This window comes from Ursus americanus, chromosome X (assembly GCF_024610735.1).
Source record: "Ursus americanus isolate L20-20 chromosome X, mUrsAme1.1.p, whole genome shotgun sequence".
NCBI lineage: Eukaryota > Metazoa > Chordata > Mammalia > Carnivora > Ursidae > Ursus > Ursus americanus.
In genome coordinates, this window is record NC_142164.1 from 93,255,498 (window position 1) to 93,282,896 (window position 27,399).

The window sequence follows — 27,399 nt, forward strand, 5'->3', positions numbered from 1 at the left end:
CTTTAATCCCTAGCAACCAGTAATCTCATCTCCACTTCTTAAATTTAAAAAAATTTTAAAATTTTAAAGAAGTGTTACATAAATTTATACAGTATTTATAATTTCAGGATTGGCTTTTTTCACTCAGCATAATTCCCTAGAGATTCATCCAAGTTACTGTATTTGTCAGGAGTTTATTTTGGTTTATTGCTGAATAATATTCCATGGTATGGATTTCCCACAGTTTGTTTAGCCGTTCACTCATTGATTTTTGTGTGATGGTAAGTTTTTTATTTCTCTGGGATAAATGTCCAAATGTGCAATTGCTGGGTCCTACAGTAGCTGCATGCTTAGTCTTTTGTAGTGGTTTGTTTGTTTAAGAAACTGCTGAACTGTTTTCTAGAATAAAGTTGCTTATGTCTGCAAAAAACCTTGCTAGGATTTGATAGGACTTGCATTAAACCTGTAGATCCATTTGGGGGAGAATTAACATCTTTACTATGTGAGTCTTCCAATCCATGGGTGCAGTATCTCTCCATTTTTTATGTTTTCTTCTATTTCTTTCATCAGCATTTTGCAATTTTCAGCGTGCAGATCCTATGCATGTTTTGTTAACTTTATACCCAACATTTTATTTTCTTTGGAGTAATTGTAAATGGTACTGTATTTTTAATTTTGGTTTATACAAGCTCATTGTTAGTATACAGAAATGCTACTGATTTCTGTGTATTGATATTGGATTCTGTGATCTTGCTGAAGGTACTTATAAGTTCTAGCAGTCATTCTTTAGATTTTTTTTTTTTTTTTTTTTAAGAGAGGGAGAGAGAGAGCGTGCCTGGGGAGGGGCAGAAGAAGAAGGAGAGAGAGAATCTTAAGCAGGCTCCACACCCCAGCATAGAGCCCCATGTGGGGCTTGATCTCACAACCCTGAGATCACGACCTGAGACGAAATCAAGACTTGGACGCTTAACGGACTGAGCCAACCAGGTGCCCTTGGCTGTTCTTCATATAAAATCATGATATTTGCAAATAAGGATAATTTTATTTATTCCTTTCCAATGTGTATACCTTTTATATCTTTTGTTTGCCTTATTGAAATGGCCAGAAGTGCCAGTATTATGTTTAAGAACAGTGATGAGAGTAGACATACTTGTGTTATTTCCAGTCTTGGAAGTGGAAAGCATTCAGTCTTTCACCCTTAACTATAAAGTTAGCTGTAAATCTCTTGTAAATGTTCTTTCTTATATTGACATAATTGCTGTTACAAACTTGCTGAGAGTTTTAAAAATCATAAATAGAAATGCTTTATTCATTTATTCATTTATTTTTTTTACCTGTCAAATGCTTTTTCTGAATCAATTGATAAGATCATGTATTTTATTTTTTTAGGCCGGTGATGTTCCAGTGATGATCCAGTCTTGCAAGCCTGAAATAAGTCCCACTGGTCCATGGTATATAGTTCTTTTTATTCATTTTTTGATTCAGTTTAATAATTTTTTGAGGTTTTTGGCATCTAAGATCATGAGAGGTATTAGTCTATAGTTTTCTTTTTTGTACTGTCTTTTTTAGATTTTGGTATCAGAGTGATAACTGTTCTATTTGAGAAGTGTCCCCCACACTTCTGTCATCTAGAAGAAATGATATAAAGTTTCAGTTAATTATTCCTTAAATATTTGAAAAAATTCTTCAGTGAAGCCTTCTGAACCTGGAAATATCTTTTTCAGGAGCCTTTAAATTACACATTCAAAATCTTTAGTGGTTATGGGATTTGCTGATTTTCTGTCTACTTCTATCAGTTGCTGAGAGGGAGGTGTTGAATTCTTAACTATAAATGTGGATTTGTTATTTTTTTCTTTTCAATCTGTCATTTTTGCTTCATGTTGTTTGAGGCTCTCTGGCACATACATGGTTAGGGTTGTTATGTTTTACTTTCTGATGGGTTACTTGCATGCTTTTATAGGATTTCATCTTGACATATTATGGTATGTTTGAGTATGTTTTTTGGCATAGAGTTTTCTTAGTTGTTGTTCTGGATATTCTGGCTATTACGATATCTAGGGGACATAATAGTCTATTGCTATCAACATTTTACCATTTTGTGTGATGTGTGTAAACCTTACTTTTATTTGGATTTTTTTTACCTTCCTTCCTTTTAAATATCATTGTTTTGAATATCAAGTGTTGTTATAATTTTGTTTTAGTTATCAAATATGATTTCAAAATCTCAGGAGAAGGATAATATATTGGAAGACTTGTATTTCTTTTTGTTTTCATTGTGTTTTTTTTTTCCCATCCTGCCAGATGCTCCAAGTTTTCCTTATTTTATTATCTCCTTTCTGTTTAAATTTTTGCCTTTAAACATTCTTTAAGGATAGGTTTGATAGCAAAACATTCTTTTAGTTTTCCTTAGTCTGGGAAAAGTCTTTCTTTCTCCTTCATTCCTTAAAGAATTTCACCTGCTCTGGAACTCAGGGTTAACGTTTATTTTCTTAAAAGAGGAGAAGCTGTTGGAGGAGGTCATTGAAAGGACATGACCTCTGGCTGACCCATGAACCGGCCCCCGCCAATCAGAAGCCTCTCATCCCCTCCCCTTCCCTTGAAATGGGCTTTCCGCTTGCCTTCCCCACACTAGCAGCTTCCTCAAGGACAGTGCCTTGCGCTAGTCATGCAGTGTTGAGTACATCTGCTCCGTGTATGTGACTGGCCCCCTTTAAGGGTTTTATATAAACTTATAAGACTCTGACAAGCTGGTGTGGAGATCTATTCATCTTGCAGCTGCCCAAGACAAGCCTTGTAAGTAAGTTCCCTTGTTTATTAGACCCGCTCCCTACCAATCTGGAGTAGCCAGCCTTTTTCTTTGGCTTCTCCCTGTCTTGTGTGTCCGGGGAAATCTCGAGTTGGCCATGAACCAATTTGTCTGGAGGGGTGGCCTGTATGTTAGGTGTTTGTGGACCATGTGAGTGCAGGGACGCCCCCCCCCCCATGCCAGCTGGTCTAATATGCTCGTTTGAGGAATTACACAGAACCCGCAGCAACAGAGAAGGAAAGTGCATGGCTGTGCCGTGGGCTGATCTCAGCTGTGGGCAGTTTGGCTGGTCACTGATGCCCACCTGGAGGCTGAGGCCCAAGGTGGAAGAAGAGCGGGGCTTAGAGAAGGACACATGGGTGTCCACTACTCTGCTAGCTTTGGGGCTGGTGGAGAAGGTGGAGAGCAAGGTAACTACAGGGGTTAACGTGCTGTTTTGTAAAGCCAGAAGGGTGCAGGGGGCTGTGGATTAAGATTTGAGCACTTGTGACAAAGCCTGATTGGGACTCTAAAGAGGTGGAATCCCTAGAAAAGTGAGGAGAGCAGAGAGGAGGATGTTGCGGTGACTGACCGTGAAAAGTACAAACCACCCCCGGCGGTCCGACCCCTAATATAAAGGAAAGCAAAGCTCAGCAACAACAACTCCAGCCGTTGGGGTAGCCCCGGATCTAGGAAATGCTCGTGAGAGCATATGCTCCCCCTGAGCTCATCGATGGAGCTACCAAGTTCCAGCAAAAGGTCAGGGAAAGTATCGAGGCATGGTTAATGTGGCTATGGGATGTGGGGGATGGACAGGGAAAATGAGCAACATCGCCACACATCCTGCCCTCTAGCAGCTCCTGCATGGTGCTTAGAGTTTCAAGATACTCCCTTTATAGATTAGATTATTCTAGCCTACAGGGAGGCTTGGCCTAATGAAGAGGACCTTCCTAGGCATGTGGGACCCAGGAAATCTATAAAGGAGGTACAATTAATTCTTAGGGAGTGGGAAATGAGACAGGCAGTTTACACCCCCCATCTTGGAAGTCCCTGCTTGGGCCACATTCACTGCAGCAATGAAAACCAATTACTCCAGTCCATCCCCAGCACTTGGTATTGGACCCTGATATCCATTATGAGCCTATTGGTGGGACAAGATAGTTTAGATGTTGGGCAATCCATTGCTGATCTGGGGGAGACTGGTAAATCCCAGGAATAAGTACAGGCTGTAGGAAAGACCCGAGACAGAGAGGGAGACGTGGATATTCCTACTGGTGCTTGGTGTACAGATGGATCTAGTCAGGGTAGTCTGTCCACATGGACTGCAGTCACTATCCCAACATAGATAGCATCTGGGTAAAAACAGGACTGGACCATGGTAGCCACTGGTCTGAACTCAAAGTGGTTTGGATGGTGGTCACTCCTGAGTCCTGGCCATTACCTTTGCACTGACAGTTGGGATGTTCTGAAAGGATTCACCCTATGGCCTTGACAGTGGGAAGACTAGGGGTGGATGATCATGAATAAGTTCTGTTTGCCCTCACCCCCCTGCCTCCAACCCAGCCAACATCTTGATGTTTCTGGGTAGTAAAGTTTAAGGCCCAAGGCGAGAAGACTCCCTGAGCCATGTTGCTTGTAGCAGGGTTCCCCTTGCTGGTGTATCTTGAATATGCAGTATCTCTGGGTAGAAGAGCCGTCAAATAAAGGAGAATGCTTCCTCTAGCCCCTTGGTGTTAGTGGGGACCATAGTAGGCCCCCATTCCACTGCTGCCATTTTCACATGGTGTTTTTGGTGTGATTTCTGTTCATTGAGGGGTGTGTGGGAATGGGCATTGTGCTAGCTTAGGTTAGGAGGTCAGGAAGTGCCAGGCCTGAGTAACCTTTTCCTGTTGGGTGGGAGAGTTGTGAAAACACTTTAAAGTTACGTTTTTCCTCTATTTCTGGAGTCTTCTCTTTCTACCTTTTAAGAGTTCTGTTTTGGGTTTATTTGATTTTGGCATGAGTCCTGGAGGTTTAGTTGTACTTAGCCTCCCTGAGGAACAGGGAGACGTGTATTGAGGCCATCTTGTTTGGACTAGTGTCCGATTTCTTACTTTTACCAATAAAATGGATAGAAAATGACCTCTCATCCTGGCCTTGATTTGCATCACCCTGGTCACTATGGCTGAACACATGTGGCTGAACACCTTTTCATCTGTTTTTCTCCTGTATATGTTTTCTCTTCTGTGAAAGGTCTGTGAAAGTCCATGTCTTTATAGCTTCTATTGGGTTATTGGTCCTTATCCTCAAATAAGAGAAATTTGGTTTGAAACGGCAAACTCACTTCAAAGACAGGGGACAGCTGCTAAGGTCAAATAACGAAACCTCAATTTCAAAGAATAAATAGCCTCCTCAGCTGTGCTAGCTGTTAGCCAATTGGTGTTAAGCTGAACTACGGTATAAGGAGTACTTCCACACTAGTCGACAGGGGTTTTTCAAAAGAATTTTCCATGACCTATTCGTTTCTATCTGGGTCCAAACCCGAGACCTCTGCTGGGTGTTAAGAAAAGAGGACACAAGTGACAGGAAATTATTTTGCTAGTGAGGTGGAGAGAAAGCGCTAGGGCTGGGTAAAATTGGGAGCCAGGCTCCATGCTAGGTGCTCTCCATTAATCTCCATTTCTGAGTTTCTCACTTCTTCAGTTTTCCAGTGTCCACGTGGCTCCACATGCCTCCTGAGGGGTGAGCCCTCCGTGGCCACTGGCTCAGGATCGCTTTGCTGTTCATCCACCCGGCCCCGTAGCCGGCAGAACCCCCTCCTACTCCAGTCCTAATAATAAGAATGCACGGGCTTTTGAAGACTACCTCTTTACCAAGCATCATTCTAAAAGTTTTACCTACATTTATATATTTTATCCCTGAAATAGCTCTTTGAGATCCCAATTTGTTGCTCTCACAAGTCATGGTCTCTTTTGCAGAAAGAGGAAAATTAGAGATGTTTAGTAAGTAGCCCAAACAAGGGCGCATAATTAGTAAGTAGCAGCCTCAGGATTCAACAAATACATGCAATCTTAATTATGCTTTAAAAAGAAAATGAAGGTCCTGTTCCTGGCTAACTTAAGCACCTTATTAAACCAGTAGCTTTCACAAAGACATTTGTGCTTTAAGTTATTTCTTTACATAAAAGCATTTTTGAAGGATGAAGATGATCACAGATCTAACAAGCCAGGAATTGGTTTCCTGACGCATCAGTTTCAGAGTAACTCTTTCCTAGTGGGCAAGACAAGCTGAGAAAGAATCCTATGTGAATGAATGGCCGAGAGAAGAAGGTAATAGAAAATAGCCTTAAAAAAAAAAATTGAGACTCCCCATGTGTGTTTCTGGCACACATTTCAATGTGTTTATCTGCAAAGTGCAGACGGTTCAGTGTCTTACACAGTTACTGGATGAACTAATGATCGAGTATAAAAGTCACTCCACATAGTCACTAGAACAGTTTACTCACAAAATAAACAGTAGATGTCATTTATAAAAAGATTTATTTGACAGAGACCGTGAGAAAGAAAGAGCATGGGGTGGGGAGGGGCAGGGGGTGGAGAGAGAGAGTGAGAGAATCTCAAGCAGACTCCCGGCTAAGCGGGCAGCCAGATGCAGGCCTCCGTCTCAACCCTGAGATCATGACCTGAGCCGAAATAAGAGTCACTTAACCTACCGAGCCACCCAGGCACCCCTGTAGGTGTCATTATTATAATTGTCCCAAGAAGTATCTTCATGTATGTTTATTTAGACTTCCCAATTCCAAACATATGGGGGTGATAGATCGAGAGAACAACTTCATCCTGTTACCTGTATGACGCACATCTTCCCAGTTCGCATTTCCCATCCAAACACCCATCTAGGATGTCTGCCCCTTTGGGAAGACCCTGCCGCCTTCTCAGAGATGTGACTGCACTCCTGACCTCCGCACCAGAACACAGCATAAACCTAACATCCTTGAGACGGATCTACATAGGGGGTGTGTGTGTTTCACTTCACAAGAAGGTCCACTGATAAATTTCACTTAGAGCTAGACAGGACTCCCAAAGAAAGGCTTTATGTATCTCCTAGAAAAAGTTCTTGTTGTATTATAGAATATATCATTTCAAAATAGACTGAACAGTATTATGTATTTCACCAAAACAGACATGGACTATGAGATGCTGTCATACAGAAGGGCCCAGATTGAAGGAACGTGCTACCGTGGAGAACTTTAAAGAACCTGTGCGTGTGCATATAAGATGTTCATTTGTGGCAGTTCCTACCATCTCTTACTGTCGGCAATGGGTTCTTTATTTTCCTCCTCTGTGGTTATCTCACCATTTTTTTTTTCTTTTTACTATTTAACACTGTGACCTCTGTGAATCACACCTATTTCCAAGTCAAAGTTATTAGAGAAAGTGCCTGGGGAGAATTAGAAATCTAAACTGTATGGGAAGCAAAGTTTGCATCCTAGGATTCAGAAAGATTGCTACTGAAGCACAATTATTCATGTTTTAAATTGAGATATAATTCACATAATATAAAATTCGATATTTTAATGTGTTCAATTCAGTGGTTTTCAGTGTGTTCTTAAAGTTGTACAACCATTGCCATTATCTTTAGTGGTAATTAAGTTCCAGAACATCTTTATCACCCCAAATTAGCAGTCATTTCCTATCCAGTCCTCCTGCCTTATGCAAACCTATCTACATTTTGTTTCTATAAATTTGCCTATTGTAGATATTCCATATAAACAGAATCCTGTGGTGTGTGGTCTTTTATGACTGAGTGCTTTCACTTACCATAGTATTTCCAAGGTCCATTCATTGCTGTATCATGCACTAGAATTAAATTCCTTTTTATGGCTGAATAATATTCCATTTTGAGATGATACCATGTTTTATCAGTTGAACACTTGGGTTGTTTCTACTTTTGGGCTATTACAAATAATGCTGTTATGAACATTTGTGTAAACGTTTTTTCTATAAACACGTGTTTTCAGTTTTCTTGAGTATGTGCCTGGGAATGGCATGGCAGAGTCACATGGTAACTCTTTTTAACTGAGGAAATATCAAACCATCTTCCACAGTGGATGTACCATTTTACATTCCTACTGGAAATGTTTAAGGGATCTAATGTCTGCACATGCTCACTAACATGTTATTTTCTATTTCATTAAGTGATTATTATAGCCATCTTTGTGTGAGGTGTTATTGTAGCTTTGATCTGTATTTCCCCAATGACTAATGATATTGATCATCTTTTCTATGTGCTTAATGGCCATTTGTATATCTTATTTGGTAAAATGTGTTTTCAGGTAATTTGCACATTTTTAAATTGGGTTGTCTTTTTATCGTGGAGTTAATAAGAATTCTTCAAATATTTGGGATGGTAGATCATGATCAGTTGTAATATTTGCAAATATTTTCTCCCATTATATGGCTTTTTTTTTCACTTTCTTGATCATGTCCTTTAAAGCACAAAAGTTTATAATTTTGATAAAGTAAGATGTCCTCTAAAATTGTTGCCTTGGGGCGCCTGGGTGGCACAGCGGTTGAGCGTCTGCCTTCGGCTCGGGGCGTGATCCCGGCGATCTGGGGTCGAGCCCCACATCGGGCTCCTCTGCTATGAGCCTGCTTCTTCCTCTCCCACTCCCCCTGCTTGTGTTCCCTCTCTCGCTGGCTGTCTCTATCTCTGTCGAATAAATAAATAAAATCTTTAAAAAAAAAAAAATTGTTGCCTTGTCCAAGTCACAAAGAGTCTTATAGTTTCTTCTAGAAGTTAAATAGTTATAGCTCTTACAGTTTAGGTCTTTAACATAAGTTGAGTTCATTTTTGCGTATGGCACGAGCTAGGAGTCCAACTTCATTATTTTACATGTGGATATCCACTTCTCCCAGAATCATTTATTGGAAAGCTATTCTTCGCCCTTTGTGTTGTCGTGGCACCCTTGTAAAAAATCAATTGACTATATACGTATGGGCTTATTTCTAGACTCCTGATTCAATTCCATTGATCTGTATGTCTATCAGTATGCCAGTACCAAAATATCTTGATTACTATACCCTTAAATTCTTAAATTGGGTCTTTTGTATTGCCTTATTAATTTTAGGGTAAGCTTGTAAATTTCTACAAAACAGCCAGGTGAGATTTTGATAGGGATTGTGGTGAATCTATAGACCAATTCGGAGTATTGCAATTTTAAGAATATTAAGTTTTCTAAAACAGAAAGAGGTGATGTTTTTTAATTTATCTATAAATCTATGTATTCTGTAGTTTTCAGTGTACAATTTTACAGTTTTTTCTCAAATCTATTTCTAATTCTTTTCACACTATTGTAAATAAACCAGCTTAATTTCATTTTTAGATTGTTCAGTGTAGTGTGGAAATATAACTGATTTTTATGTGTTGATCTTGTATCCTCCTTTTTTGAATTAATATATAAGCTCTATTTTTTTTTTCATGCATTCTTAGTATCTTCCATATATAAAATCATCCCTGAATAGAGACAGTTGAACTTTTTCCTTTCCAATCTGGGTGTCTTATTTCTTTTTCTTGCATAATTGCTCTAGTTGGATACTTGGGTTGATTTCAGTCTTCTTTAATTTCCAGAGACTTGTTTTGTCACCTGCTATATAATCTATCCTGGAGAATGTTAGATGTGCACTTGAGACGAATGTGTATTCTATTGCCTTTAGGTGGAATGTTCTGTATATGTCTTCTAGATCCATTTGGTCTAAAGGATGATTCAAGTTCAGTGTTTCCTTGTTGGTTTTCTGTCTGGATGATCTGTTCATTATAGAAAGTGCAGCATTAAAGTCCCCTACTACTATAGTATTGTTGTCTCCTTATCACTACAGGTCTGTTAGTATTTGTTGACTATATTTTGGTGCTCTGATATTGGGCACATATGAAATTATGATTGTTTCATTTTCTTAATGAATTGACCCTTTCATCATTGTATAGTGACCGTCTCTGTCTCTTATTACTTTTTTTGTCTTGAAGTGTGTTTTGTTTTGTTTTGTTTTTCTGGTGTAAGTATAGCTACCCCTGCTCTCTTTTGCTTTTCATTTGCATGGAATATTGTTTTCCGTCCTTTCACTTTGAGCCTATGTGTGTCCTTAGAGCTCAAGTGAATCTCTTGTAGGTGGTATATAGTTGGGTCTTGGGTTTTGTTTTGTTTTGTTTTAATCTATCCTGCCATACTATGTCTTTTGATTAGAACGTTCAATTCATTTACATGTAGAATAACTATTGATAGCTAAGGACTTACTAATGCCATCTTACTGTTTTCTGTTGTATAGTTTCCTTGTACCTTTTTTTTCCTCTCGTTGCTGTCCTTTGTGAATTGATAATTTCCTGTAAGGTATGCTTTGATCGCCTCCTCTTTTCTTATGTAAATATACTGTAGGTTTTTGCTTTTGGTTACCATGAGGCTTTCATGAAACATCTTAAAACAGATTATTTTACACCGGTAACAGTTTAACTTAAATTGTGTGTAAAACTGCCATTTTACTCCCCCTTTCATATTTTTCGATATCACAATTTGTATCTTTTTATATTGTGTCTACATTAAGAAATTACTGTAGCTATAACTTTTTTTTAATACTTTTGTTTGTTCTTTAACCTTCATACTAGGGTTAAGTAGTTAACACACTACCATATTACAGCATTAGCTTGCTCCAGATTTGATTCTGTGCTTAACCTTTACTGGTGTGTTGTATATTCTTATATGTTTTCATGTTACTAATTAACATCCTTTCATTTCAACTTGAAGAACTCCTTTCAGCATTTCTTGTAAGGCAAGTCTTTTGGTGATGAACTCCCCAAATGTTTGTTTGTTAGGGGAAGTCTTTACTTCACCTCCATTTCTGAAGAACAACTTGTTGGTTAAAATATTTTTGGTTGGTACATTCTTCCTTTGAGCATTTTGAGTATACCATCCCATTCTCTGGCCTGCAAAGTCTCTGCTGAGAAATCCACTGATAGTCTTATGGGTGTTTTCTTGTATGAGAGAATTTTCTCTTGATGTTCTTAAAATTCTACTTATTTTTTGAAAATTAAAAAAAGAAGACCTATTTAGACAGAGCATGAGCAGGGGGACAGACAGAGGGAGAGGGAGAGAATCCTCAGGCAGACTCCCCACTGAGTGTGGAGCCCATGCAGGACTGGATCCCAGGACCCTGAGATCATGACCTGAGCTGGAACCAAGAGTTGGATGCTCAACACACTGAGCCACTCAGGAGCCTCTCAAATTCTTTTTAAATTCTTTGCTCTTAGACAGTTTTATTTTAATGTGTCTAAGAGAAGATAAATTTTGGATTGAAAATTTTAGATGACCTATTAGTTTCATAAAGTTGAATGTCTGTATCTCTCCCTAGACTTGGAGAGTTTTTAGTCATTTCTTTAAATGAGTTTCCAAACCATTTCTCCTTCTCTTGTCCTTCTGGGATTCCAGTGATACATGGTGTTGTTTTCCTTAATGGTGTCTCAATAATTCCCATAGGCTTTTTTCATTCCTTTTTGCTTCTCTTTTTGCTTCTCTGATTGGATATTTTCAATAGTTGGTATTTTTTTAAACAATATTTTCTTTTTATTTTTTTAAGATTTTTAAAAAATAATCTTTACACCTCACATGGGGCTCGAACTCACAACCCCAAGATCAAGAGTCACCTGCTCTTCTGACTGAGCCAGCCAGGTGTCCCTCAATAGTTCTTTCCTCTAGCTACTGATCTATTCTGCTTGGTCAAATCTGATACTGTGTGTTAAGAAAAAAAAAAAAAAAATCAGATGCCCTGAAAAAGTTCAGGCAGTAAACTCTGATTTATAAATGTTACTCAAAGTTAAATCATATTTGGAAAAATGACATTTGTAATTTTCTAGACCAGTATGCTACCTTCTAGGCTGCTATGTATTTTTTAGGAAGAAGCTATATTATCTCTGAAAACATATTAGAAAGATAGGGAAGGGGTAATAGCAACAGTTTTCCATCTAAATTCTGGAGTTTGTGTTAGGGATTCTAAAAATGTTTTATTCAGTTTTAAAGTTTAATACCATATTAAACTATCTAAACATGGTAACACACATTCAAATGCATTATAATTAAACTTGTAACACATTGGAGACTGACAGATCAATATCTTGGATATAGATTTTGTAATAATGTTCTTTTTTCTTTTAAGTGTGCATTGATTATGAACTTTGTAGCTTGTCCCTACTCTTTAATAGAAATAAAGGATGGAAAGGAGGGGAGGGAAGGAGGAAGAAAAGAAAGGAATGAAGAAAAAAGGAAGTAATCAGCTATGTTCTTTTCACCCCAAATGTTATACTTCTGTATTATATATACATGCATTTTTACCATATAAATTGCAGAGATAATTCAGAGATGCCAGTTTCTTTCTCTTTGTGACACAACAATTTTGTGCTTAACAAATGAGGACACAGAATTCATTTTTTAATTATTAACTATGGTCACCATGCTATATATTAGGTCTCCAGAACTTACTCATCTTATAACTGAAGTTTTCTAAACTTTGATCAATATCTTCCTTTTTCCTCTATCCCCCAGTCTCTGGTAATGATTATTCTATCCTCTGTTACTGTGAAGTTGGATTTAAAAAAAATTTTTTTTTTAGTCCACATGTAAGTGAGATCATGCAGTATTTGTCTTTGTGTCTGGCTTAATTCACTTAGCATAATGTCCTACAGGTTCATCCATGTTCACGCAAATGACAGGATTTCCTTCTTTTTACGATAGAATAATAGTCCTGTGTGTATGTGTATGTATCCCATTTTCTTGGCTACTGTGAATAATGCTGTAGTGAACATGAGAGTGCAGATATCTGCAGATAGTGATTGTATTTCCTGGATAGAGGACATAGAATTTTACAATTCTAATATATAGACAGTTTTGGCAATTACTGTAAGATAATATATGCTTTAAATTTTGATGCTTATGAAAAAGAATCCTATATGTTACATTTTTGAGCTTCATTTATTTAACATAAATTTAATTCCTACCTAGTGCCAGGTACTCATTAGGTACCTGGCAGAAGGACCTCATGAATCACAGGGCTCTCACAAATAGGTGATAAATACACAATGTGGCATCATGTAATGATGAATGTTACCAAGAAATATCAAACAGAGAAGGGGGCTGAAGGACAGAAACGAGATGTTTTTTAGATAAGGTACCCATGGAGATCTTGGTCAGGCGTTTCTTCTGAACAGAGACCAGGAGGAAGTTGAAGAGGCTATGTCAATATTTGAAGACCATTGTAAAGAACGAGCTTCAAGTGAGAATGAAATGAAGCAGAGGAGGAGGAAGAGTCCAGAAAGAAAGCCTGAGGTCTGCCAGGGTAGCTTCATTATAATTGATGTAATTGTTCCCTCTGCCCCTCGGAAAGGACTCGGGCTCTGGAATCAGGGCTGACTCCAGGGCTGGGGCAGGGAAAGTACTGGTAAATCCTTTTGAATCAGAAAGTAAGGAAGTGCTTTAGAAAACAAATGGGGATATCTAAAAAGGAATAGAAACCACTTTGAAGGTGATTCCACTAGCCAAATTGGGGAAAACTGGAGCATTAACATTAATAACTGGAATTATAAGTGATAACCCATTAAACTAATTCTATACTGATACTAAAATAGAAGAAAAGGAGAGGAATAGCTGTACTTCACAGAAAAATGCCAACTAATTTAGAAAGGATAATAAATTTGGAAAGTTAGTATTTTAATATGAACATAGTCATAATTGCATCAGCCAGGAATGGATGCCATAAGCCATTGGTTTGTAAAACTTTCTAGGGAACTAGATATTTACATGTTTTGTTCTATTGATTTTATTTTGTTTGTGGTTAAAAAAGTAGCATAAAGTCTACCTTCTTAACAAATTTTTAAGTGTATAGCACAGCATTGTTAACCACATGCACATTGTTGTAGATCAAATTTCTAGAATTTTTCATCTCCTATGACCAAAACTCTATATTCATTGAAGAGCAATTCCCCATTTTCCTCTCCCCCCCCCCCCGCCACCCCGCTGTCCTTGATAATCACCATTCTACTCTCTGCTTCTAAGAGTTTGACTACTTTAGATACCTCATATACATGGAATCATGCAGCATTTTTCCAACTGTGATTGGCTTACTTGACTTAGCATGGTGTCCTCAAATTTCATTCATGTCATAGCATATGGAAGTATTTCCTTTTTTTTTTTTTAAGATTTATTAAATTTATTTATTTGAGAGAGCATGTGCATGCAGGCACCCACAAATGGGGTGGGAGGAGGGGCAGAGGGAGAGGGAGACTCTCAAGCAGACAGCTGAGTACATAGCCCAATGCAGGGCTCGATCTTATGACCCTGAGATCATAACCTGAACTGAAATCAAGAGTCGGATGCTTACCTGACTGAGCCACCCAGGTGCCCCAGGATTTCCTTCTTTTTAAAGACTAAAAAATATTCTATTGTATGTATAATACCTTATTTTCTCTATCCATTCATCCACTGAAGGACACTTACATTGTTTCTACCTTGTGATCATTGTGAATAATGTTGCAATGAACATGGGAGTACAAATACCTCTTTCAGATACCTGTTTTCAATTCTTTTGAATAAATACCCAGAAGTGGAATTGTTGGATTATATGGGGAGAATAAAGACATGTCTATATGATTGGCACCTTCTATTTAAAATAATACAATTATAATTATTTGTGTGTGTGTGTGTATGTGCGTTAGCAGGAGTACATGGAGTTCATGGATACATACAGCTGTAAGGGAAGACAGTGCTAATAGGAGATGGCATTAGATTATAAGATATAATCATTCCCAAAACTGAATGATTAGCTGTAAAGACTGACAGATCAAGAGGAATGTATAGTGTACCTTAATTTCATCAGAAATTCTGGTAAAATCTCATGATTACATCAGGGACAGTGTGGAAAAGATGCTGGAAGGAGGAACAACATATCCCATCAACGTAAAGACTTAGCAGCAAAATCTCAAAATTAGTGAACCCAGTCTCAATCCAGAAGATTGAGAAGTGTTTACCCTGGTGCATTCACCAGTGTTGAATGTCCTTGAAAGTGTTTAAAAATGACAGATTGCACAATGGTCTCAATAGCAGCCAACAGGAAAGATACTTGGGGGCACAGTGGTGTCAGGAACTGGGAAGTGTCTGAGATTTTACCCTACTTCTAAGCTGTCCGGTTATTCGGCCACATTTTCGTGGATGCTGGCAATAAATAGCCTACTTCTGGGTTAGAGACAAAGGACTGTATTACCCACAGTGCGGCAGGAGGCATGAACTTCATGATTGCATTGGCTCCTCTTGGAGTGGCCCCGGTGAATGCCACACACATAATACATCTATGTCACAGCTGAGGAACCAGAATCCTTTACAGGAGACTGCCAATAAATCTTTGCCCCAAGGGAGATATTAGCTTTATGGTCCTAGAGAGCTAACAAATCTGTCTCCTGACCAAGAAGTGAGACACTGCTTCTGTCATCCAAAGCTGTTTGCTTATACAAACATCCTTGAAAGTTGAGTCTAGAGCAAAAGCTCTCAGTGCCTATACTCAAAAGGCACGTAGTAATGTGAGAGATCCACGCAAAATTGTCTCCCAACAGGTGGCGTTGCCATCAGTCCTTCATGAATGTGCATAGATTGTTCTGAATGCTCTTGCCCTGAAGGACACCTTTTCGACTTTGCTGGGCCAGGGGAGGGGCTGTGACAGCTGGCACTTGCTTTCAGGAGCACTCATCTAAAAATGATGAACCTTAAATCCTACATGTCACCTCCCAAGGCCTCACAAAAGCCCTTACAAAACTTCCAACGTCCATGCTCCTCATGTCTACAAATTTCTCGTTCTGTACCAGTAACAACAAGAAAAGGAGGAAAAGAGAAAATTTTACAGTAGAGTCTTTTTGTTGTCCAGTGGTTTTAGGGACTTCCTTCCAGGACTTCATCAGGCTTCAGAGATGAAGCTGGGCTTTGCCACACGGAGTCCCGCATTAGGCAACTTTCCAGAGGAGGAAGAGAAATGACCCCCTTCTCTGCCTGAGGGGTCTAAGGTGACGGGGTGTGAGACCATGAGGTCCGACAACCATCACATCAGCCACCGTCCGTTTTTACTGGGTTGAACCTTGGGTTTACCCAGTCAGAGCTTTTTCCTGGTTCGTTATCTGTACAGGGAGGTAGTAGAGGCAGCACCGTAATGGGCACCGTCTCCTCCAACTAGCTAGGAAATCAGCCCCCGCCCGCTACGGTCAACGACAGCAGGATGTGCCTTGGGAAGACGCACAGCAAATCAGAATCGGAGGGAATTCAGAGTTTGAAATAAATAGACCATCCTTAATATAGTAGTTCATAAAGAAGTAGCCAACCTACTTTCTGATTTCGGTTCAGTGAGAATTCCTATTTGCACCCTGCGTAAGGAAGGCCTAAAACCTTGTCACTTTCCAACTTAACTTATAGCAGATTCATGTACAAAAAAGCCCCCCCAAGAAGGCTATTTGGTTCCTGATAGTATTTTTAGTCCTTAAAAACTTCATGTTTATCATTTTAAAGTATTAACAAACAAGAAAGTGCTTTATTTTTTTACCTTTTAATGGAGTATAACATCAAGCAAGGATTTAGCTGGAAGTTTTCTGTTGTCTTTCCTTTGTTGCTGTCCTCAGGGAGGACATGCGTAAAATTTCCCTTGTATCATAAAGGGCAGACAGGGATACAGTTTCATTATGAAGTCAGAAATCATTCTCTGAAGAGATACTCTGCATCTGGTGGTGTCACTCTTTCCTTTAAATTAGCTCTTATGTTTATTTTTTTTAATTTTTATTTTTTAAAGATTTTATTTATTTATTTGACAGAGAGAAAGACAGCCAGTGAGAGAGGGAACACAGCAGGGGGAGTGGGAGAGGGAGAAGCAGGCTTCCAGCGGAGGAACCTGATGTGGGGCTTGATCCCAGGACTCTGGGATCACGCCCTGAGCCGAAGGCAGACGCTTAACAACTGAGCCACCCAGGCGCCCCAGCTCTTATGTTTAGATACAAGCTAGGTAAGTTCTAATGTGGCCAATTTCTGGAAGGTTGTACTTTTGAAAGGCAAGTAGGATGTTTTAAGATTTTTTTTTGTCTTAACTAATACATGTGTTGACTTCTTATTTGTACATGCTGCCTTCGGAAGGGCAAGATCTCTTTTTGGAAGATGAATGAATGGTCTTCATAATAAAAAAGTTAATCTTGTTTACTCTCTGTTTTGTACATGAAGATGGAATATACAGCTCAGCTGCCGAAGAGAGACTAGGGCTGAACATTCACTGAACTTCTAATTATGAACACCCTGGGTTTATGCGAATTCTTAGAAGCCTACATCCCATAGCTTCTGAAAGTACTCATCTTTGCAAATAAGTACTCCTGTTCATGCTTCATGTCATCCCTGTGTTGGGGAAGAGCGAAATGGAGAAAACTGGGTAGAATAATGTCCTCAATTTTTTGCCAAATAACAAATTCAGGAATAGATGATTGAACTGAAACAGATTTCCTGGTGTGGTTTTGAGCAATTCCTGGACAGTTTATTGCTCCCATCTACCAGCATCAACCAAGCTATCAACTTGAATTTGGGGCATAAGGCTGGGATTTAGCAATATTTTGTTACCAATCCTAGATCTAACTACACTGTGTAGTTGGGAATATTGATTAATTTTTCTGTAAAAAGGTAGGAAGTCTTTACCCCAAAGGCACAAAGCAGAGATTAATAGACTCCTCATGGTCTGTGTCAGAAACCCTGGTTTATGGCTACTCAAAATTTACTGAAATGCTGACCTACTTTCCACATGACATAATAGTGTGATAAAGGCAAGTTAAACTTCAATTCAAAATGAAATGGCAAAGAATGTATTAAAAATCTCTCATGTGATAACTTTTTTTTTTTTGCTTGTTTCTTCCATTCTTCTGTTTTTTGTTTTAACATATGATGAACTTAATAGCTGAACGAGTTTCACCGAAGATGCAGATTTCCTCTGCTTAGCTGAAACCCGTGCTGAGGGCCCATATTAGCTCTATTTTCTGTGCCAGTTGACAAGTTTACAACTCGATATCTGCCCTGTATTATTTTTCTAAAAATTCATCTGACATCACCTCAGTTAAGGGGCAGGAAACTTGGGGTGCCAAGACGTGCATATTTATTCCAGTGAATCTTTTCAAAAAACCCTTTGAGAACATTTTGCTATTGTTCAAAAGGTTGATGACTTGCCCAAGTCATGTAGTCCTTCCGTGTGAGAATCTGGATTCTCTCCTGGGTTGAGTTGCCTCTAAAGCCTGTTCTCTTTCCACTTGCTCCATCTTCCAAACTGCCTTTGCTCCTGTCTTAGTATCTGAGCTGTCTCTTGGTACACGATGCTCAACCATGGTTTCTGTTCAGAAAAGACATAAAGAGCTATTCAAAAAGGAGGTCTTCAAACCACATTTCTTTTGGTGTCTCTTTTCTTTAAACTTAACATGTTCTCATCCATCTTTAATCGTATATCTTTTCCTCAAATTATGTTTTTAAAATTTAAACCTCGATGTGCCATCCCAATAAAAAATGAAGAGACGGTTATTAGATTTTATTCAGATTCAATAAATTAAAAATAAGTGCATTTGCCTTAAATAATGCACTCTTATTTAATATTAAAATGCTACAGCAATGGTGACATTACCTAGCTTGATAGCAGCAGCCAAAAAAAAAAAAAAAAAGGGTGTAATCTCTTTCAGGTGCAGCTCTCTGATCTTGCTCATCAGCCCATATTGCTCTCTTCTCTCTTTCTTGGGGTGGGGGGGAGCAGAGGAGACATTAGGGGAGATCAATAGGTGTTACAGGGTGTTCTGCAAAGGAACTGACACTTGGTGCTTCATTTACTGAAGGGTGAAAAATTGACTGCAGGGATAGAGGAGGATTGCACGATGTGGTCTAAATTAGATCCAAACACTTTCTAATCCTTGAGAATTGTATTAACCAGGCTAGTATGGAGTAAATATTTATTGAGCACCTACTGGGGAGAGGCTGTAGGTGGGTACTGGGTTGACAAGATTAGTCTCTACACCTGAAGATCTAATGATCTAGTGGGAGCTAGCCAGGGTAATAGGTGTAAACATTAATGAGTCTGGTGATGAAAGCTTGTTCCTTCAAGCTCAGGGCTCACACAGCCGAGCTTTAAAGACAGATCCAGCAGAGAAAGAAAATGGAGAGGCAAAAAGGTCAAATCCATGAGAGAAAAAAGTCACTAAATGGGGGGAAAAATAAAAGTGACTAATAACTAATATATCACTCTTGGGATTTCCCTAAGCATGGAATCAGTCTGATGTCTTTGGTTTGCAATTTTATCCTAATGCTGTATATTTCCTAAACATTGCCGTCAACCCATGACTCACTGGTGGTCCCACCGCAGCCCCTCTGAATCACAATCTGAAAGAAGTCAGGGAAGCTCTAGTGTTACCAGTTCCCCTGGGTGATTTTATGGGAAGTTGAGGAAACACTGCTGTAGCTGGTGCTTGAAACTCCACCACTGGAGTTTTTCTCTTTGGTTGAGCAGCAGATCTCAAACTTTAGTTTGCACAAAAGAACCTGAATCTCTACTCTTTGAACTTAGTCCTTTTAGTTGGACAGATCCTCCCAAAGGCTAGGGAACATTCCTGCTAAGAATGTTGAGGTTCCTGCAGCCCACCCTCAACGAGTTTCATTGTGTGGACCTGCCGTGAAGCCCATCGATCTTCGTTTGGCTAGCATGTTAAGACATTCTGATAAAGGGGCGCCTGGGTGACTCAGTCGATTGAGCTTCAGACTCTTGGTTTTTGGCTCAGGTGTGATCTCATGGGTCGTGGGATTGAGCCCAGGGTTGGGCTCTGCGTGCCCAGCAGGGAATCTTCTTGAAGATTCTCTCCCTCTGCCCCTCCCACCAGCCCCATGTGTGTGTGCACGCATGTGCGCATGCTCCTGTGTGCTCGCTCTCACAATTTTTTTTTTTTTAAGAGAGATTCTGATGAAGTTCATCCTTGGAAATTACCTGGAGAAGTACTGATTTAATTAGGACTTAATTCTCTTGAAAACAAACACATTTAACTCCTACATGCTTTGGGGTAAAGAGGCATTTGAGAACTGGATTTAAGTCCATAAATGCACTAGAATATAAACTCTGAGAGGACAGGAATATTTTTTTTTACCTGTTTTGTTCCTGGATGTATTGCCAGCACCTGGAAGAGTGGCTTCCACATTTCAGATGCGCACAAACTGTTGACTGACTGACTGAATTCGAGGTGTAAAGATGTCCTGTCTCTCACTCTTGCATTCCTCCCGTATCTCTGGACACTGTGTTACCACCAGAAAGCCCTTGCAAGTGAAGTCACAGAGAGCAGGAGGGCGGTGGCCGGAGTAGAGGGGATAACTGAAGCACCTCGGAACTTGAGAAAGGGGAAGGAGGGGTCGATAAAGAGAGGCCAGGATGGTAGAGTCACCCACAACTCTGCTGACCTCACAGACTATCAGGGGGAACTATCAGGGGGATCCTAGTCTTGGACATCCATCATCTGTTTGGCCCCAGAGGCTTTGGGTTGCCCCCAGTGAGAGAGGTAATCCCAGAGAGTGCGGTGAGGTGCTATAGGAAGTGTACACGAAGCAAATTTGCGGCTTTCTCCTCCCCTTCTCCCCTCATTTTCTCTTTTGGATCAACAGGTGAGTGCAGCCATGACATCAAATGAGTTAGGTTCACTACTCCCCCCCCCCCACACCCAGTTCTTTTCAGCCTTCTATGGAATCCTTTGTTGCTTTATTCAGTGCCTGAGTGATCACTTGCTCATATGTTAGGGAAAGAGAAACTGAGTGTTAGTGGCCTCACCAGTCAAGGGGAAAAAAAAAAAAAAAGGCCAGCTTGTGGTATGCAGCTCTTATGCCTTCTGCAAGGGTTGCTGCCAACAAGGAATGACTCCAAGGGGTTAGAATTATCCCCTGCAGAGACACCATCTGTTACTGCTTTAGCTCTGGGTGTGAGCATTGTTAAGGGGACACAATAACGGCTCCTCCCAGCTGTTCCTGGATCTGGGACTGTATCCTTTGAGAGCTGCCTATTTTCAGGGGCCGGGGGTATAGAGATGTTAAGAATGAGAATTAGGTCTGGCAAATGGAATATATAGCAGTGTGTGCTGTAATCACAGGAGATGTTTTTTTCCCCTAATAAGTGCCATGTACAGGATGAGGAATAAAAAAATGGAATATATTCTATAAATCAAGGTTATGTAGCTCTATTCTGATGCTTTCTGAATGTACTGACTCTAAGAAAGATTGCACATGTGTTTTCTTAGGGATCTGCCACAACAGGGACTGGGCTTGCTCTTGGAATGTGTAGGATGCCAGCAAGTTTCCCTTTGTTCTACAGAGATCTGCACTGTGTGTGAGTCTCTCTAGACCATAAAAACCCTTATGTTAAAGCTAGTACAGTGTTTCTTTTAACCTGTGATAGAAGAGTTTTGAGGAAACTAGCTTTGTTGGTGACATAGGGAACCCAGCTAGCTCTAATTTTCAAAACAGGGTTTGGTTCTCCATCTTGGAGGGGCGCCTGGGTGGCTCAATGGGTTAAGCATCTGCCTTTGGCTCAGATCATGATCTCAGGGTCCCGGAATTAAGCCCCGAGTCCAGCTCTCTGCTCAGCAGGGGAGTCTGCTTCTCCCTCTCTCTCTGCCCCTCCACCTGCTTGTGTGCTTTCCCTCCAAATAAATAAATAACATCTTAAAAAAAAAAAAAAACAGCTACCTTGGAGAAACCACTTCCTTTAGAACAGTGATCCCATTTGTAGAGCACTTGATAGTTTACCAGGCATCTTCACACATGTTTTGAACCCCATAATGAACTTGAAAGACTGGATTTACTGTTCTACTTTTTATAAAAGAACAGTGAGGCTCAGAGATTTTAAACAAATTTCCAGCAAGTGGCAAAGCAGACAGCAAATACAAATCTTACTCCAAATCCTATACTTTTCTCCCAGTAGCAGCTATTGACTCTCACAGTGCATTTGGATGTAATGTACTGGAGTCTTGCTTACGCCGGCATTTGGATGCCATGACAAATCAGGAGGTCACTCAGGTTGTGTGATTTAAAGCAGTGGTTTTCAGGGTGTGATCCCTGGATCATCAGCAGCACCAACATGACGGGAAACTTGTTAGAAATGCAGACTCTCCCGCCCCAGCCCAGACCTACTGAATCAGAAAATCGTGGTGGTGGTGGTGGGGGGGGGGATGTAACCCAGAAATCTGTTACGGCCAGTACTGCAGGTAATTCTGATGCATGGTACTGTTTGAGAAACTTTGATTCAATGGATATAATCCCCCAAAGTTCCTCTCCCATCCCGTTATGCTACAATTTAACCTTTAGTATGAAAGCCTTTTTCTGATATATAATAAGCACTTTCTTGTCATTTACTGCATTGGGAAGGTTTTCTCTAAAACAGTCCATGAAAAACAGGCACAAATGCAGCAAAAGTTTGGATAGCTGGGGAGAAGGAAGGGGAAAATTATGGGTTGAGAGCATAGAATTATTCCGGAAAGCTATTGGGCGCCTCAGGTCTTAGGACTTGAGATTTGAGAAGAGAGCAAGAAAGGAAGTGAAGAAGGGACTGCATATACATTTTCTAAATTTAGGCTTTCTAGTTGTGTCTAAGACTAGTTCTGTCACAATCAGTTACTTTTCTGGAAATGGCATTGTCTTTTTAAATTGATGACTCCAGCCCATTGGTTCAACTAAGCAATTGATAGCAATCTACTTAGTTTAAAAACAAAAGCAAAAATAGTGAGTGACTCTTTTGGTAGAAATCATCCTTATCAGGGAAGGGAATATCCCTCCCTTAACTTTGGAAAGGACCCAGGTAATCCAGAAGAGGTGTTTGTCCAGTGGAATGCATTCGGCCGTCTCCTACAAAGTCTACAAATGTAGCCCTTGGGGAGACTCCGTGGCCTCGGGGAGACTCTGTGGCCCTGGGGGAACTAATGGTGGAGACCAAGGTAACCACCGAGATTTGAGTTCTCCTAAAGTCCGTCTTATACAAAGTGAATCTGAACCCTTGCATGGACTTTTTCTAGTCCTCAGCTTGTCTGGTGAGTGTTTGTCATACAATAGTAACAATCAAAAGGTTTACTGGATAGAAATCACAGGGATGCTTTTCTTTTTTCCCCATTAAAAAACATTAAAAGAGAAATGCCATGTTCTTACATAGCCGTGAAAGCCCTTTTCCTGTTCGCTTTGATCTGCATGCGGGTCAGGATAGGAGATGCACTAACATGGAACTTTTCACTATGTTGGGAGATAGCCCCTGCCCCTGAATCTTATATGAAAGAAAAGTAGGTCCCTTGCTAGACCTTCTGAGTCTTTAATGCCAAATGTGGGTCACTTACATAAATAAACTTTATCTGATACTGTACATGTTTTCATTTTATATGTCCAAGAGAAAACTGTAAAGCCCTCGCTATAAAAAAGTTATTATTTTTAAAAAAGATTTATCTATTTTAGACAGCACAAGCCAGCAGGGGGAGGGACAGAGGGAGAGAGAGAATCTCAAGCAGACTCCCTGCTGAGCACAGAGCCTAAGGCACAGAGCCTGAGGCAGGGCTCAATCTCACAACCCCCAGTTCATGACCAGAGCCAAAATCAAGAGTCAGACATTCAACCGACTCAGCCCGCCAGAGGCCCCCAAAGTTATTAATTTCTTACAGGTATGTGCACAAACATTGGGAGATTGATTTGCCTTGGATGAAATATACTTAGTTTCAGAAGCAGACTTCACTCCTTCCTAGAGCAGGAGATCGTAACTCACAAAATTGTCATCTGGCAACCTCCCCACCCGTCTGCTTTTTTTTTTTTTTTTTGGTTTGTTTTGGCCGCATGTATAGATTTGTGATCATACATACCATTGAGCTCGTCACACAATGCCTTCCAGTCTCCAGCCCACCTTTTCAGATCCACTGTTAGATGTTTACTCTGAGAGCCATTTTCCTACAGGCCAGATTTATTTTTTAACAGCTTTATTAAGATATCATTAACATATAAAACCAAATATATTTAAGATGTATATGTGATGTTTTGCTAAGCATATTCATTGTGCAATGATCACTGCAATCAAGTTAGTGGTCGTATCCATTACCTCTAAATAGTGACCATTTGTGTGTATGTTAAGATTTAAGCACTGTCCTGGGGCGCCTGGGTGGCTCAGTCGGTTGCGTCTGCCTTCGGTCAGGTCATGATCCCCGGGTCCTGGGATCGAGTCCCGCAATGGGCTCCTCCGCTGGGAGCCTGTTTCTTCCTCTCCCACTCCCCCTGCCTGTGTTCCCTCTCTCGCTGGCTGTCTCTCTGTCAAATAAATAAAATCTTAAAAAAAAAAAAAAAATTTAAGAGCTGTCCTCTTTAAAGTACAACTATACAAAACAGTATTGTTAACTATCATCACCATTGCTGTACATTCGATGTCCCCAGCAAGTCAGGATGTCAGACTCTCAATCACAAAGTTTTAAAAAACGATTTGGATATCAATCCTTGGGGAAAGAAATCTTAGATTTAAATAACAACAAAAACGAAACCTCTGCTCCTTTGAACCTCATACCAGTCATCTGTGACATTATCTATGACTCCCGTCATCCACTCCCCTCCTTGTCCTGCTCAATCACCGAGACTTTTCCATCTGGCTCCCCTGTTTATTCTGTTTATGTTCCATCCCAACTACTCTATCATCCTTGATGATGTAAACATCCGTATAAGTAACTTTTTCTGTGCTCCAGCCGCCAGCTTCCGTAGCACCCACCCCCCTACCCCCACCCAAGAGGTTCATTAGGGACCAAACTCCAGTGCAGAGACAAAGTAATGCTTATGCAAACTCAGCCTAAAATTCTATGAGGCACTTGCTTCTTTGTTCTGTTTCATTTGGGAGCTGTCATGTCTCCGAGTTGATTGATATTGAGAATGTGTTTTCTGAGTCATTGAGATTCTAGAAAATCAACTGCTTTTCAGAAAAATCAACTCTTGCACCCAGCAATGGATCACATTTTTTCCGTGGTTTTCCTACCGACTGGACTGTACTGTGAATCATGAGGTCGGGATGGTTTTCTGTTCTGCTCCAGCCAAGATTTACTTCATTATTTCTTTAGGGAAGGTGATTGAGAGTTGTTTCTAATTGGTTTCATTATAGAACAGAACCCTGAAAAAGATTTAACTTACTATGGTTTGGATTTTACGGCCTGTTATTACAAAGGTTGTCACCAAAAGCAACTGTTGAACAGAAATTAGCACAGGGGTGTTCAGACAATAGAATGGAGTAAGAATGCATTTACAACCCTCTTGTGGGGAGCCGGTGTCCAGTCTGGTCAAGGTAACCTGATGCCCTATGCTAGCTTCAATTGCACACTTACAGGTGCCAGGCTTAAATTACATATGATTAATCCTCCCTCTGTAATGTATGTCATCTTGTTTTGTCTGTTTGTCAATGGATAAAATTTAAGACAGTAAATAGCTGGCCTGAAATGGTAGGGTTAAGACTCAAATCTAGATCTGCCCGAGTCCCAAACTGGTGGTTTTAACCACCCTACTCTGTTTCAGTACATGATGCTACTCCCACTCCGAGCTTCTCTTTTGAACCCCCCCTAACCCCCCATAATCATTGAGAAAGCATCTATTTTTGATCCATCTTTGTATATTTAGCATTGCTTCACTTGATGATCTGTATACAACAGAGTCTCCATATTTGATTGTCAAATGCACAAGTAGGTACATTTTCATAAAACATCTGCATCAGGTCCTGTTATTTGCAGAAAACTTGTACATAAAATGGAAAAAATAGTAAGAGCAAAGTCTCTTTCCTTCTTTGTCAGTAATATTTTAATAGGTGCTATGAAAAGGGAAATCATCACTTCAGCCAAGGGTAAGAGTGTTATTTTGTTTTTTGAGGAGAATGTGGTAGCTGAATGACAGGATGCAGCCCTCCCTGTGCCTTTCCCACCTTACACTGGCCTCCTCCTGGGGGAAATGCACCTCTCCGCCCCTTGACTTTCAGCTTGACCCACCTGCTTGCTTTGGCCTATGGCATATGGGTAGCAGTGATTGAGAGTCGGTTCTCCATCTAGACCCTACAAGGCCTCCTGTGTTTCTGCTTGCCCTCTTGCACCCTAGACATCAGCATGAGTAGAGCTATTGCCTGTGTCTGCACCTTCAGCCTTGGGCCTGAATGAGACATGTAGGGTAGAGCAGAGTCAGTCCACCTAGACTGTCTGATTCTGACTTGTGTGAGTCATTCCGTCCAACTGCAGATCTAGTGAAAGAAAAATTCCTGTTACAGCCACTGAGTGTTGTGGCATATCTAATGAATACAGCAGATGTTCCCATTGTTTTCAGAGTTAACTGCCAGGGGCTCTAATTCAACAATATGCTATAATAACAGTTAATGATTTTTGCTCACTAGCTCCTACCCTTTAATTTTCTTAAGAGTCAAACCTCAGAAATGGCCCAGGGCTGAGAAGCTAGGACAGAGTCAACCAATTGAACAGCCAGAGACATTCCCCAATCTGTCAAGCAGAGTAGCCTCCCAGGGCTACCTCCTTAATGTAGAGAAGAGATCGGTTTTAGCAAGTTAGGCTTGGATGTTTATTAGAAAATTTCTAATATTGTCTGCAATTAAATTTAAACTATTTAAAATGTGGTATGTATAATATATGTGTGTGCTTGGCTTTCAGTCTACACCCTGGAGCTCATTAGTGAACATTTAAAGCTCCTAATCAAGAGTACATACGACTGGGCCTAGTTACTTGGTATTTCAGAGCCTATATTCAGAAATCCAGGCCTACCAGCACCCTTCAACTATCTTTATCTCTGATCAGCACCAGATGGTTTGTTAATGAGTATAATGTAAAGAATGATTTTAATTGCTGACTTCAGTGGTTTCAACATATGTGCATTAGGTAGAAATATTGTCTATATTTCTGCCTTGCATGAACTGGGATAAGAGGTCTAGAGAGGTCAGGACCTTTAAGGGTGGTGCCCCATGTCTATGACTATGCCTGATTCTTGTGTGCAGTCACTTCTGGAGGATTCTGTATAGTGCCATGTCTGCCTTGCATGAAGATTTGAAGCAAAATGTTTACTGACATGCCTAAAACAACAAAATTATGACTACTTTCTTATAAATATGGTATGTGTAGCAGAATACTATCTATGACTTAAAACCTATCATTGGTGGTATGGTCTTGAGAACAGAGTTCTAGAGACACTTTTCTATCTCTAACTGATGGAGATTATCAATGTCTACTAAGATAACCCAGTATTTTAGTGAAACCAAATTGCCTTAGCTCAGTTACAATAGCTTCTTAAAAGGATTGAGTTAAAAGTTAATCATAAGTGGAATGAATAAATAAAGGGCGGTGTATTTCTTTAATGAAATTCTATTTAGTAACATAATATTACTATAAGTAAGAATAAGGGTTACTCTCAAAAACATGTCAAGCTGTACATTTCACATTAGGGCATTTTGCTGTATATGTATTCTATCCCAAATAAAAAATTACTTGCTGTAAGAAAGATACCAAGATGATCAGCAGATCCCTGGCATGCCAGAAATGGTCCTACCTGTTCACAACTGTGATCC

At 40.0% G+C, this 27,399-nt stretch overlaps 1 long non-coding RNA gene across 1 annotated transcript in view; it reads left to right on the top strand.

The window, feature by feature from the left end:
- Positions 1–27,399, top strand: part of LOC123803768 (uncharacterized) — a 170,572-nt gene that overhangs the window by 4,204 nt on the left and 138,969 nt on the right. The window contains exons 3-4 of the long non-coding RNA XR_015723264.1: positions 794–966; positions 1,369–1,430. This is a non-coding gene — a long non-coding RNA (uncharacterized LOC123803768). The remainder of the gene's footprint in view (positions 1–793; positions 967–1,368; positions 1,431–27,399) is intronic.